Source organism: Acomys russatus, chromosome 23 (assembly GCF_903995435.1).
Source record: "Acomys russatus chromosome 23, mAcoRus1.1, whole genome shotgun sequence".
Taxonomy (NCBI): Eukaryota; Metazoa; Chordata; class Mammalia; order Rodentia; family Muridae; genus Acomys; species Acomys russatus.
In genome coordinates, this window is record NC_067159.1 from 37,450,533 (window position 1) to 37,464,673 (window position 14,141).

Genomic DNA, 14,141 nt, shown 5'->3' on the forward strand with positions numbered 1-14,141 from the left:
TGATAAATAATGAGCCTTAAAAAATTATTAAAAGTCCCGAAACCCCATGTCTTTACCCAGACCATGTGGTTGGGATTAGGATTTTCAGAATGAGGTCATATCTGTAACTTTTAGAATCACCTGAAAGTTTCACTCATATCCCCAAAGAAGGGAATTGCAAAAGAAAAAGGCTTCTCTACAAAAACTGGCCTGGGCAAGTGAAAAGGCCTTTGCTTTCCAGGTTGGGCTCTTGCTACTGTATTGAGGAAACTTTCAGGTCAGCAGACAGGCCTATTCTGCCACTATGAAGACAGTTTTCAAGACCATGCCACAAACATGAACAGGACCCAACTCATCAAAGAAAACCAACCACCTACCCCACCCCACCCTGTTCTGATCCTGGACGGTATGAGTGATTGCTACTTTTTCACAGTGCAGCCTGCATGTCTTTCCTCTTGCCTTCAGATAAGATCAGCAAATCTTCCCATTTTATGCAGAGGAGCTTTCTGGCTTCAGTGTTGAAAATACTATGGGCCAGGAAACCCTCTACCCTACCTCAGCAAACTGGAACAGTTGTTTTCCTTCTATGTAAAGTTGTTAATATATATAAAGCATAAAATTACCCTGTGGCAGATTAGAGGGCCTCAACCCTTCGCATAGGTCTTTAGCAGAGAGTTAAATATTGCTAGGTACTGTTAGGTATAGTGCTGCTGATGGTATCTCTGCACTGTAGGCACTCTTAAAATTCACTTTTCCTGGGCATAAACAAAATCCTTTCCAGCAAGCATCTGGCCCCTTGAATGCTAGCAAGAAGACCCTTCCCTTATGCTGGTTGCTGTGAGGATGGAGCTTTCAACTAAACCACCGCTCTCTAGGGCACCTGAACTATGCTCACTGTGGTCACTTGGCTGCTTTGAACATATCAATGATGACTTGAGGAAGCATAAGCTCCTGCAGGAACACTGGATCCTCCAATGCTGATGCAGCTTTAGCAAGAGACATGACTTTAGTCATACATAAGAACCCCAGCCTTCAGCAGCTAGAAAATTTATCTTTATGCTTGACAAGCTCTGTTGACCATGAGATGATGTCATCTGCAGCTGCTCCAATGTTTCCTGGCCCTAGGGGCTCTGGATCATTTCATAGCATGGTATGCCCTGGTTAGGTAAAGGAGACAGAGAGTGCCTCCCTAGTGAATCAGCAAATAGTTTATAGTCAACAGGAAAAAAGACTGGGCCTATGTAAGGCCCATGGTTGATATAGAATCTGTGACAATTAAAGTGTAAGGTATGAAAAACAAGGAAATCTTGAAATTTGCAGGCAAATTGATAGAATTAGAAATGATCCTCCTGAGTGAGGTAACAGAGACCCAGAGAGACATGCATGGTATATACTCACTTATAAGTGGATATTAGCCCAACATAGATGTCCTCTGAGACACTCCACCCAGTGGGGGTTAGGGACTGATACTGGGCCTCACTGTTGGACCTAGGTGACAGTGGTATGGAAGAATGGGGAAATGGAAAGACCCAGAGGGTTCAGGAGCCCAAAAAGGAGACCATCAAGGTGGGCAGACCCAGGAAGGTATGCACAAACTGTTGTACCAACCAAGGACAATGCATGCAGTAAACCTACACCTCCTATTCAGATCTAGCCAATGGACAGCTCATTCTCCACGGTTGTGGGGAGAGCAGGGACTGTCTCTGATGTGAACTCTGGTGCCCATGATTTGATCACTTTTCCTTCGTGGGGAAATCTAGAAATGTTAGAGAGTTACCAAGGATTCGAAAGCTTGCGATCTCAGTATCCAAAGTTAGGGAGATGGACCTCCTAACTGCTAAGTGTTGCCATCATAAGCCTAGAACAACATGCCTATGCCTTGGTAACCTAAAACAATGGTTTTCAATAAATGGGTTGCAACCAATTTGGGGCTTGAATGACCCTTTCCCAAGGGTTGCCTAAGACCACCTGCATATTAGATATTTTATGATTCATAACAGTAGCAAAAATACAGTTATGTAGTAGCAAGAAAAATAATTTTATGGTGCCGGGTGTGGTGGCACACACCTTTAAAAACAGCACCTGGGAGACAGAGGCAGGCGGACCACTGTGAGTTCGATGCCAGCCTGGTCTACAAAGTGAGTCCAGCACAGCCAAGGCTACACAGAGAAATCCTGTCTCAAAAAATTGTTTTTAGGTTGGTGGTCGTCACAACATGAGAAACCGTATTAAGGAGGGTCTTAGCATTAGGAAGGTTGAGAACCAGTTATCTAAAGCAATATGTTTTTCAACTTGAAAGACTAAAACTATATGGCTCTGGTGCTTAAGGCTTAGAGCTATAAGCTTCTGGGTTTGGGAGCCCAGTGTGAGTTCTGAACTCAAGGCACACACCACCAAAGATGTTGTTTATTCGTGCTTATCCTGCCCACTCAGAGTTTTCTAGGAGGTAGAACTCTGAGCAAAGCAGCCATCATCTTCATCAAATCTGGTGTGCCTACTTGCAAGAGAACATGTTGACCATCACTACCTCGTCTGTCAATACCAACATTCCATCAGAAAAGAAGGGATTGGGAAGGCTGGGACACTCCCTCTTTCCCTCCCATCCATTTGTATACATTTCTACCCTAATTACCCGTGGCAACTGGGTCTCAGGAGGTGCTAGGTCATATAGGTGTATATAAGCATGGCTATGGGGAAGCCATCACCCATACTGGTGAAAGACTTACCAGTAAAGCTGCTTTGGTGTCCCCCATGTTCCTGTAAATATTCTGTACCAATAAACTCACTGATACCCAATGGTGGACTGTGCTGAAGTCATACTTCAGTTTGACATCATTAGGGCCTTTTAAGGAGGAGACAGATGTGCATGTCTCCCCAGGGAAATAATCTTTCTTCCCTCAAATGGATAGATATCCAACCATGTGTGGCACTTTCATGCACAAGCAACTTACAGTCCTGTCTGCTTGGCTCTGCTGCAGTTCACATAACACCAGCCTAATTTTATGTTTGCTTCTAATGCGCTTGTACTGAGAAACCTCATGGTTCTCCATGGTGTTACTTCTCCTCATTACAGTAACTGTAACACCCAAATAATCAAGGGAAAGGGTGTTCTCGATGGTCTTCACTGAAAGGAAATGAAAATGGAGAAGAGTCAAAGGTACTGATGGCAGAGTTAGAATTTTGTCTTCATTTTCTGGCAGGGGAATAGGACAGAAAGGAGTTCTGTCTTGCACAATTAGCATATAGCAAAAGAGCTGGCAGAGAAGAAGCCTGGACCCTCACCCAGCATAAGTGCAGAGGTACTCAGAGTTTCCCGAAGTAACTTGTGGTAATTATGAGAAACAATTTGTAGTCATTGTTGTTTCCCATCAAGACGGGCAGCCCGAGAGGGCCCGTATACTGTACCCCAACCCCCAGGCAGATTACCCAATATCATCAGATTGTCAAGTCGAGCCACCTGAAGTGAGGTGAGATACAACCACCACCTATGTCAGTGATGAAAGAGAGAGGCCATTTTGGCTCATTGTGCCTGCTAGTCTTTTTTGGGTTCTTGCACACCCTTTTTACAGAAAGAACTACTTTCACTTTGTTCACAGTTTCCTTTTGTGCAACAGTTATCATAATACTAAAACACAGAGCCTTGGTAGAAGCCAAGGATGCTCATGACACATGTAACACATGATAGAACATACAGCTGGGAGAGCATGCACAGCAAAGTCTGTGCTGTGCCAATGAGGCACATGGCCCATATTTTGTAGGTAGCTAAAGTTTCCCCCTGCTCCAGCTCATTTCCTCCCTTGGAAGTTTTCATTTTCTATAAGAAAATAAACTCTGCTTCTGCCCCAACAGTTTGTCTTGATTCAACTCCTTGTTCGGGGACATAAAAGCCTAGAACCACTCGGGAGTTTGCCATCAGTTACGCCCAGACAAAGAAGTCAGGAGCTCCAAGCTGAGGGTGAAGGCGGGAGAAGCAGGGAAAGGACAGTGTGGAACCAACTTCAGCCGCATCTAAGAAAGAGCAATTGCTTTTTGTTTTGCCTCATTTCTGTTTTGAGAAAGTTGAAGAGCTAGGGCACAAAGCACCCCAAGTTTCCAGACTTCTACCAGTTCTCTTCTTGTTTACAATGGATGAAAATGAGACTTTTACCTCTAGCAATTAAAACATGGCTTCCTGAGTAGTCTCATTGTGCTTCTGCCGACCCTGTCTCTCTGTATTCAAAACAGTAGAACCTTGTATGAAATTATGTTTTTGAACTGGTGAAAGAGCTAAGAGGGAGATGTAATTAATATACTTTAAAACAAGTCATTCTTCCATAGCAGTGCTGTTTTGGAAAAAGAATTTATCTGTAATGTTCGGTTATAAAGAGATTTTTATTCTAAGAATACAACAAAATCGATATCTCTAGGATTAAAAACAGAAAACTGGAAGCAAAATAAGCAACAGGAAAACAAACAACATATGATGTAAGATAAAAGATGTCACCAACAAAATTCTATCAGACACTATTTAACACTGAGAAACATTTTTATAATATAACTTGAAAAATCTAAGTTACAAAATTGTCAGTGTAAAGGTTCATCCATTTCTCTCCCCTCTCTCTCTCTCTCTCTCTCTCTCTCTCTCTCTCTCTCTCTCTCTCTCTCTCTCTCCAGTACTATGAAGGAATGAGAATAGGAATGATTATTCTTATATATATCAAAATCATAGGAGTGGCTATTTCTAGATTCTAAGTTTTATTATATATGCATATATTGTGGCCTTCTTAATGCATCAGGCAGAGTGTCAGTTTCATCTATCTGTCTATCTATCTAATTTATATATGTCATAAATAATATACACAATTATGATTTTCCTACAATGAAATATATTTTATAGAATAATTTATAGAATAAGCTACACACATTTATTTGAAATCAAGAAATGAATTGGTCATGACCTCAGACTAAATATATGAATCTATCCCCTTCTACAAGATGCAAACAAATATCATAGACTGTCTATGAAAAATAATTGCTTTAGAACACTGGATATTGACATGTAGCATAGAGTTAGAGCAAACATTGAGCAGTTCTGAAAGCCTGTTGCTAATCAGAAATTAGATGAGCACAGATGCCCAAGCAGAGCAAACAGAATCCCAAACATTACTGGAAAACATAATTTCAAATATAAGGTTGGCTTTTCAAAACTAATTACTTTCCAAAAATAAAGAAACCCCAGACTCAAAACACTCAGCAGCAGGGGCTCCAGAGACAAACAAATCAAACTAGTAGAGGCCCTATGAAGTCAAAGTTCATGGAAACGTTAAAACCTAGCTTGTAGCAACTCAGGGAATTGGGACTTCCCCATCTGCTACTGTTGTTTGGAAAGAAACATTTTGTTGCTGTCAGAATAAAACTCTATAGATACTTTCTAGAAAAAAAAATACTAGACAAAAATACCAGACCTGGATAAGGCCACATGCAGAGCCTAATATGTTTTCTAATTTGTTAAAGATAGCAGAGAAAGACAAGAGCTGGCCAGCGCATCTCTGTGGGTCAAGTGGGCTGGGGACATGGCTTTGTGGTGGCTGTGTGTTCGAACTAGTGTGTTCATAAATGAAGCAACAGAATCTAACAATTGACAATTATTCTCTGTCACCAAAAATAATCACTCCCTTGACCAATAATCTATCACACAAGAGTTGCCACCAAAATCAACGAAAACATTCATTAGCACTGACAAAATTAGTTTTATTTAATCAAACATTTCAGAAAACTTGTTAGTCACTGTGTTAGTTGACTTTTTATCAAAGTGACAAAATACCCAAGATTAAAAAAAAAAAAGAAGGAGAAAAAGGGGAAGAAGAAGGAGGAGGAGGAAAAGGAGGAGGAGGAGAAGGAGGAAGAGGAGGGGGAGAAGAAGAAGAAAAAGAAGAAGAAGAAGGAGAAGAAGAAGGAGAAGAAGAAGAAGAAGAAGAAGAAGAAGAAGAAGAAGAAGAAGAAGAAGAAGAAGAAGAAGATGACAACAAATAGCTGGGTTTGTAGAGTGAGTGAATAGCATACATGAAGCCTAGCCCAAATACTGACTAAATCAGGCATGGTGGAAGGTGGAATCAGGAGGATCAAAAGTTCAAGACCACTTATGGGTACATAATGAGTTCAAGAATTCAAGGCCAGCCTGGGATACATAACACCTTTATGTGATACTTTATAGACTAGCTGTTCTTTGCAGTTTGTCAAGACACACTGTGTTTTATTGTGAACACACACAAAATGAACCCCTGTTCAATGCTGGGTTATTGAGTTTCAGTTAACTATGCAGAGTGATTTGTAGATATTTTTAAATTATATGCATTAGAAACATCCTCCTCCATAAATTGTTGACGCAAACAGAAAATTCTTTTCCTAAAACTTTCCAAATTCTAACGGGAAGACAACTTTTTTTTCCATTTTATTTTATTTTATTTTTTTCTGATTTTTTTATTGATTAAGAATTTTTATTTTTTTACGTATACATTTATATTATTACACATATATACAATAAACTACCTATCTCAAGACAGAATCTTTAACCATGATGTTAAGACTCAAAGAAGCAGATACAATTATCCTAAAGCCAAAAGAAGTATATAACTTAAAAATCTTAATTTTTTCTTAAAAGTAAAAAACAAAAAAAAATTACAAGTTTTTCCCTGAGAAGAAAATAAAACTTCAATATTGTTTAGAAATTTGTCTTGTTTATTTGCCTCCAATAAACTTTACATACTTAAAGAGTATTTACAAAAACATTATCTTTGTCATATAAACACAAGTTGTTATTTATAACTTATATAATACATAATCTATATAATTTGTCTATATAATGTATATTATAAATTTATACTTATACAAGTTATATAACTCCTAAAGATATAAGTACAAATAATAGTATATAGAAATTATGTATATTCATATAAATTATAAATACAGTATTTTAAGAATTTCAATAAATATGTACATATTTATCAAATAAGTATATCTTTTATAATGGATCTCATATATGATATTCATATGTGTATATTTTAATTAGTATATTATGCATCATATAAATTTATATACAGCTATATCCATATCTTGATACATATGCTAATACCACTTTAGTTGAGATATTAGTATTGGGCTACAGAGAAAACTTAATAGTGATTGGATACTTTTCCTCACTACTCCTTTTTCCATTCTCTAAAACATGAAGAATTTACTATCTTGTTCCATGTTGAACCTGACAGGCACTGAATAATTATCTGTGAAATGAACTATCTTATTTTACTTGGGAATATATTAAGGAGATAAAAATTTTAGAGTGGATTAAGGGTGGGTAGATGCCAAAATATGGGGAATCAAATGTTGCTTTCTTCTGTGATAGTTGCTTATTTTCATTGGGAGTTGGTTATAAGTTATTATTGGTCTTATTTAGAGAGAAAACATGGTTGGACTCAGGGATGTCTCTCCTTTCCTTTATCTTTTATTCTTAGGTTTGGAGATAGGATTTAAAAAGAAAGAAGGGGGAATATAAAAATATATAGGGATGATAAGACAAAAAGTGAATCTACTCCTCAACTTAATGCCTTGTTACTCACAAGGTTATTATTAATTCACTTGTATATAATTTTGTATATTTATGCAAAATAAGTTTAATTTCAGATACATTGGCATAAAACTCAAATTAAGATTATTTTTCACACATACTGTATATATTTCTACTCTAATATGAGGTATTGTACCCATACAACTCAATTATAATACAAGGTTTACTTCCAGTACTTTGAAAGTGTTATTTCAGCTGTTTAGGATAAGTAAGTTATACAAGTTAATTGTTAGTGATCAAATCATGTTTATATCAATTATTAGTCTATTTTTATCACAAGAATATATATAACAAATAGATATGGTCTGTAGAAAAGTAAGGTAAAATAGTTAGCTAAGGTCTTCAAAAACCTCAGGAACATACAGAACATGACATTTAAATATGTTTTTATTATTCTAAAGATTCATTGACAATGAGACAGGTTAATTCTTGGCAACACCCGACCTACCTCAAAGAAGATGATGAGCACCAAAGAACCTCCTTAAGGAATTCGCTTCCAGCGTAGCCACACTATCCTTGCAAGTGACCTTTCTCCTCACAATACAACAAATTTAGCCTAAAGTATTATCAGTGAGTTAGAATGTTTTCATAATGAAGAATTCTGTGGAAAACAAAGCTATATACTCCATTCTCAAAAAGGAACAGAATTTTAAATAGAAATCTTATCTAACTGAATAATCACAACTTTACTAACAAACTCCTCAGGAATATTAATAACAACCACAGAATATTTATTATATGCCAATACTATAGTTATTGGTTTATTGCTTATATTCTACCAACTCTACAAGGTAGAAAATAGTTTCCTTATTGTATAGATTTATAAAATTTCCTCAACCATGTTCATAGCAGCCTTATTCATAATAGCCAGAACATGGAAACAGCCTAAGTGTCCCTCAGTAGAAGAGTGGATAAAGAAACTGTGGTACATATACACTATGGAATACTGCTCAGCTATTAAAAACAAGGAATTCCCGAAATTTGTGGAAAAATGGATTGAGCTAGAAATGATCATAATGAGTGAGTTAACCCAGAAGCAGAAAGAATCAAATGGTATATACTCACTTATATCTGCATACTAGCCCAAGGGGCATGTCCCACGAAAGCCTTCACTTACCAGGAAACTGGGACAGAGGGGAAGGCATCCTATTGGGACTCTAAATGAGAGACGCATGGGAGAACAGCAAAATAAAAGGATACAGAGGGTCCTAGAAATCTACAAGTAGAACAATATGATAGGCAGATTTGGGCCCAGGGGTCCCGCTCAAACTAAGGCACCAGCCAAGGACAATACAGGAGGTAAACTTTAAACCCCTTCCCAGATCTAGCCAATGGTCAGAATATTCTCCACAGTTGAGTGGAGAGTGTGATATGACTTTCTCACGTACTCTGGTGCCTCACATTTGACCATGTCCCCTGGAGGGGGAGACCTGGTGGCACTCAGAGGAAGGACAGCAGGTAGCCAAGAAGAGACTTGATACCCTATGAGAATATACAGGGGGAGGTAATCCCCCTCAGGAACAGTCATAGGGGAGGGGAATAATGGGAAAATGGGGGGGGGGGAGGAATGGGAGGATACAAGGGATGGGATAAACATTGAGATGTAACAAGAATTAAATTAATTAAAAAAAAAGGAAAAAATGTATTGTTTAATCAACATTTATCAACCATCTATGTGTCATGAGTTACTCTGGATGCTGTGACTATGTCTGTGAGCTTTGCTTCTCAGAGTTTGTGGTCAAATGATGGGCAAAGCAAACAATATAACTAAAGCATGGATACTAAAGCTGATACTACATCCCGGGGGGAAAACTTAAAGCTATAAAGCTACCAGGTCTGACAGGGAAAACAAGGAAAAGGGGAAGGACTGCGGGCCCTAAACAGAAATACAAGGTTCTGAGCTGTAAATTAATTTTCCCAAGGCCACACTGCTGGTTATTTCTGGAATCAGAAGAAAAAGCTAGTCAAAGCTCATTGACATTTGATTACAATTGTATCTATCACTTGATGGTAGAGTTATCGCAGGAATGAGCTGTTGGATCAAAATTTTTAGAGCTGCTAGAAGCAACATATGGCTTCAAAGGTCTAAGGTCTAAGGCATCGGTTATGACCATGGCATAAAATTATGCCCTGATTAGCTTAAGTTTATGTTCTAGTTAGGACTGCTAATTTGTGTAGAGATGGCACTTCATTTGTAAGAACATGTATTAGGTCCCATTGCTCAGTGAATTATCTGGCATTTTACAAAGCATCCCAGTAGAGCAGTTGTGTCTTGTTTGATTGATTGGCTCTTACTGTTGAGAAAATAACCATTTATGAAAAATGTGGAATCATTATCAATAAGTGATGGTGGTCCTCTAATAGTGTTTGCACCATGGAAATTCATCAATGTATGTTAGAAAGTAAATTGAAAAATACAGAGGAGAGGTAATATGCTATCTTGTGTCTATAGTGTTGCTGTTTAAGGGTTGGCATCTAGAGGACTGGGGCAAGGGCTCTTTCAGTATGTGTGTGTGTGTGTGTGTGTGTGTCGTGTGTGTGTGTGTGTGTGTGTGTGTGATGACTACACAAGGATCTGAGTTCAATTCCCAGAAACCACATTAAAAATCAAATGTGGGTTGTCCTTGTAGTCTCAGCACTGGGAAGGAGGAGACAGGCTTGTCTCAGCTTCATTGTAATTTGAAAACTTTCTGAGTAGATGCAGGGTTAGTTTTTTATTTTGTTTTGTTTGTTTGTTTGTTTTAATTATTCATACGGACCACTAGAGAAGTCATCATATAAATTTATATCTTTCATTTTCCTAGCAGTTATCTGCTTGTAGATTATTTCTGAAATGTGTTTTCCTCTCCTGTAATCAACATGCTGCAGTCTTGTATAACAGTGGCTACTGTAATGTTTGAGTCTATGCCTCTCTTCAGCAGTGCCTTACTTCACGATTTAAATGATTACTTACAAACTAAAAATCTTTTGTTAGAATGCAATTTTGTAAGATTTTTTTCATTTTCTTATAGAAAAGGTTTTAGTATATTACCCTTGAGTCCAGGGGACTCATTTCAGAGTTTTAGAAATCATTTTTTGAAATCTCATATTTGTTTCAATAATATCTCATACCATCCACACTTTGTCTTATACTCCAGTGTAACATAACTCTTTCTTTAACTGGAACTATGTACATATTTAGCAAGTACTTTCGCAACTTTTATGCACATTGCATTTATCAACCTAGGAATTTAGCCACGGAATAAAATAGGCCAAAATATCAGCAGGGCTTACCGCAGTATTTTCATTCTAAGTGTCATATTTTTTTCCCTGGATTCTTATGTATTTTCTACAGTGTTTATATTTTACAAGTAAAAATTTAAAAATTTTTGTGAGTAAAAATTTGAAACTTTTTATAAGTAAAAATTTAAAAATTTTTATAAGTAAAAAATTTTAGAGTTATCAAATAATAAGCCTATAATTATTACTTTGGACTCCAAGGTTATTATATAACTCAAAGTTGTTTTTATATTTTTACGAGCAAGTTACTATAAAATTATTTAGAAATTATAGCACATCTGTCTTGGAAGCCAACACTTAACTTTTTCCTGACTTCAAAAAGATGTGAAAGGCTAAAGAATAAAAGCAAATAAAAAAATAAACCACACTTTCTAGTGTCCTAAAATGAATTTCACTGAGTTGTGAAGCTCTTGGGAAGTTTAAAAATCATCCCTAATAGCCCTCTGTAGCCATTGCAAAAGATGGAGCAATGTTTGAAGCAGATTCTCTTTGACAAGATGCTGAGAGATTAGTGAAATGAATGACACAGCATCTTCCAGGCAGTCAGGAAGCTCTCAAGTTGAGCTGAAAATCCATGTTCTTAGTTTCCTTAATACTAGTCAAGTTTAGTACCTGTTAAACTACATAAATACAAAGTAGTGTTAAGTGAGTTAGACCTTCTCATGGGAGAAGCTATTTTAAAAGACTGATTCATGCGATTTACATTCGTACAAACACAGTAAACAGCATTATGATGCTATAGAATCATGGTGCTATTAAGAGCTGAAAAATATAAATATGAGATGAATGCCTGAGAAGTCTTGTGTGTAATGGACTCTATACCAACATTCCTATTGCTGAGGACCTTGAAACCTGATCCTCTACTGCCTCAGAAAAAATGTCAACTACTTATTAAATTATGTAAACGAGAAAAACACTTTAGGATAAAAGAAATTCTTTTGTAAAGTATCAGATACCTGAACTCACACTCATTATTCATACTTTTTGAGTAATATACATTTCAAACAATCCATCATTTTAATTGGAATTCTGAAGTAATAATGAACCATTAGTTTCTTAGAGAAAGAGAAAGGCAAAGGCAGATATCCAATTCCTAAATGTTAAAGTTGGCACATAATAATTTTTCAGAAATTAATAAGTTATAAAAAGTACAGAACAGTACTACTTGCCTTTGTCTTTAATGTGTTAAGCTACCATTATACCTTCACTGTTGGACTCAACTAATTATTGTTTAAATTAGTGGAAAAATCAATGTAGGGTCTGTAAATCCTGCTGCCAATTAAAAACATTTCAGGTAGAATAAGATAAGAAGCCTTTACTTACTGACCTACAGGATGTTAAGTGTATTTTACAGGCAGTGCAGAATTGCCTAATCTAGTGAGCATAGCAGGAGAGAGGGAAGATGTAGGCCACTGACTGGGAGATACTGACCAGACAGGAAGGAGACCTGAACGGACAGATTCAGATCTCTGCCAACAGATGAGAGCGCAGACATTTATAAGTCGGAGATACAGTTGAACTGAGAGAGAAGTAAGTCCCTGTGACATCTTGGAGTCATGGGGGCAATAGTTCAGTCTTTAAAACAGAGCATAGGAAATAGGACTCACTTTTTTGTGGAGACAAGAAAGGAGAAAGAATGAATTAGCAAATCTGGAGATGGGAAAGAAACGATGAAGCCTAGGAGGAAAGCGTGCATTAGAACAGTGACCAAGAGTTCTATAAGGAAAAGACAGTGTTCTCACATCACCAGCCTACAAATAATTGCACTATAGTACAAAGCAACGGAGAGTAAAGCGGCTGTCATTCAGCATATGTAGTGCCAGGGGCACCAAACATCAATCACAATGCAAGTGCAATTAAAAAAGAATAAATTTCACTTAAGACTGTCCTTCATGATGCTGTAAATATCATGTCATTACATTTCTTCCCTTGAATCTTGTACAACGTCACTGATGCTTAGTTGGCACAAGTTTAACTGTGTATATTCAGTGTAAAATATGCATGCATGTATATATGGTAACTATATACATATATACATGCTTATGTGAGTATATATACATATATGTATCCACTTATCTTTTCTTGGGCACATACGTCAATTTCATCTGGGTACTGAAGCACCTATGAATAGTTGTGTACGCATATGTATTCATCTCTCTTAGGTAAACAGTAGGAAAATGACAGGATGATAGGACAGGCTTATGTTTGAGTAGCTAAGAGAGTACATTTTTTCCCAAAGTGGTTGTACTCTCATAGATGCCCACAAACAGTGTCGGCAGTTCCAGCTGCTGAACAACAGCCTTGCCTATTTCAGCATTTATAGTAGCAATATATGGCTTATAATGGTTCTCATTTTTATTTCCCTAATGAATCATAGCATCGATAATGCTTTTCTTGCTTCCTCACATCCTGGATGTTTTGTTTGGTGACACATCTATTTAAATCTCTTGCCTCACATTTTAGTTATAGCATTTGATGTCTTACTATGTTCGCTGTGTATCTACACAATTGGATTAAAATCCTTTACAATAGATGTTTCACATTTTTATGAAGGGAAAACTCCTTTCTTTGCATGCTGTGTTATTTTTAATGTCCTGACAGATATGAACTTCAACTCGTGTTTTCTTTCTATAGATATTCCTTAGTCATGCCCAGAGATGCAGTGTTATTATCTCAAATCAGCTTGATTCCTTCTAATCTTACTATTAAATTTGTGTGGAAAGGCCAGTATAATCTGATATACAGAGATAATTTTGCCTCCAGTACCGAGATACCTGACGCTTTGGGGGTAATGAAGCTTTACCACTCGTGCTAGCAGGGACACAAACGACTTTCTGCCCTGAGTGAACTCACGTGATCCTTGGATCCTGTAGGCATTTCATTGGTTTTGAGTAGACTCTTCACACACATGAACAAACCCTATGGACAGAATCCTAATCAAGGGAGCTCTGCAAAGCTCTGCCTAGGCTTCTTTCTGTCATCTGCCCCCATACTACAATCATCTTAGGCCCAGTGCACCATTCCTGCCATGCCTCAAACCCCGGGAACCCACAAGTCCACCTGGACTGTCCTTCCTGCTGAAGCCTGGGAAGCTTCAGCTTGTAGGTAGTAACTTCAGGACTAACTAACTCTGTCTCCCACTCAAGGATGACATCTCTGGGGTGCCTGGTGTCCAGTATTTGCACACAGTTGATTCACATCTGTCAGATTCTGTTGCATCTAATAACTCCAATTGGATTTAAAAGATATCCCATGTGACCTTTTCACATTCTGTGTGTCA

General features: G+C 37.5%; 1 protein-coding gene across 1 annotated transcript in view; it reads right to left on the reverse strand.

The window, feature by feature from the left end:
• The window catches only part of Bank1 (B cell scaffold protein with ankyrin repeats 1), a 254,947-nt gene that overhangs the window by 185,632 nt on the left and 55,174 nt on the right, over positions 1-14,141 (reverse strand). The gene's annotated exons all lie outside the window — the stretch shown is intronic.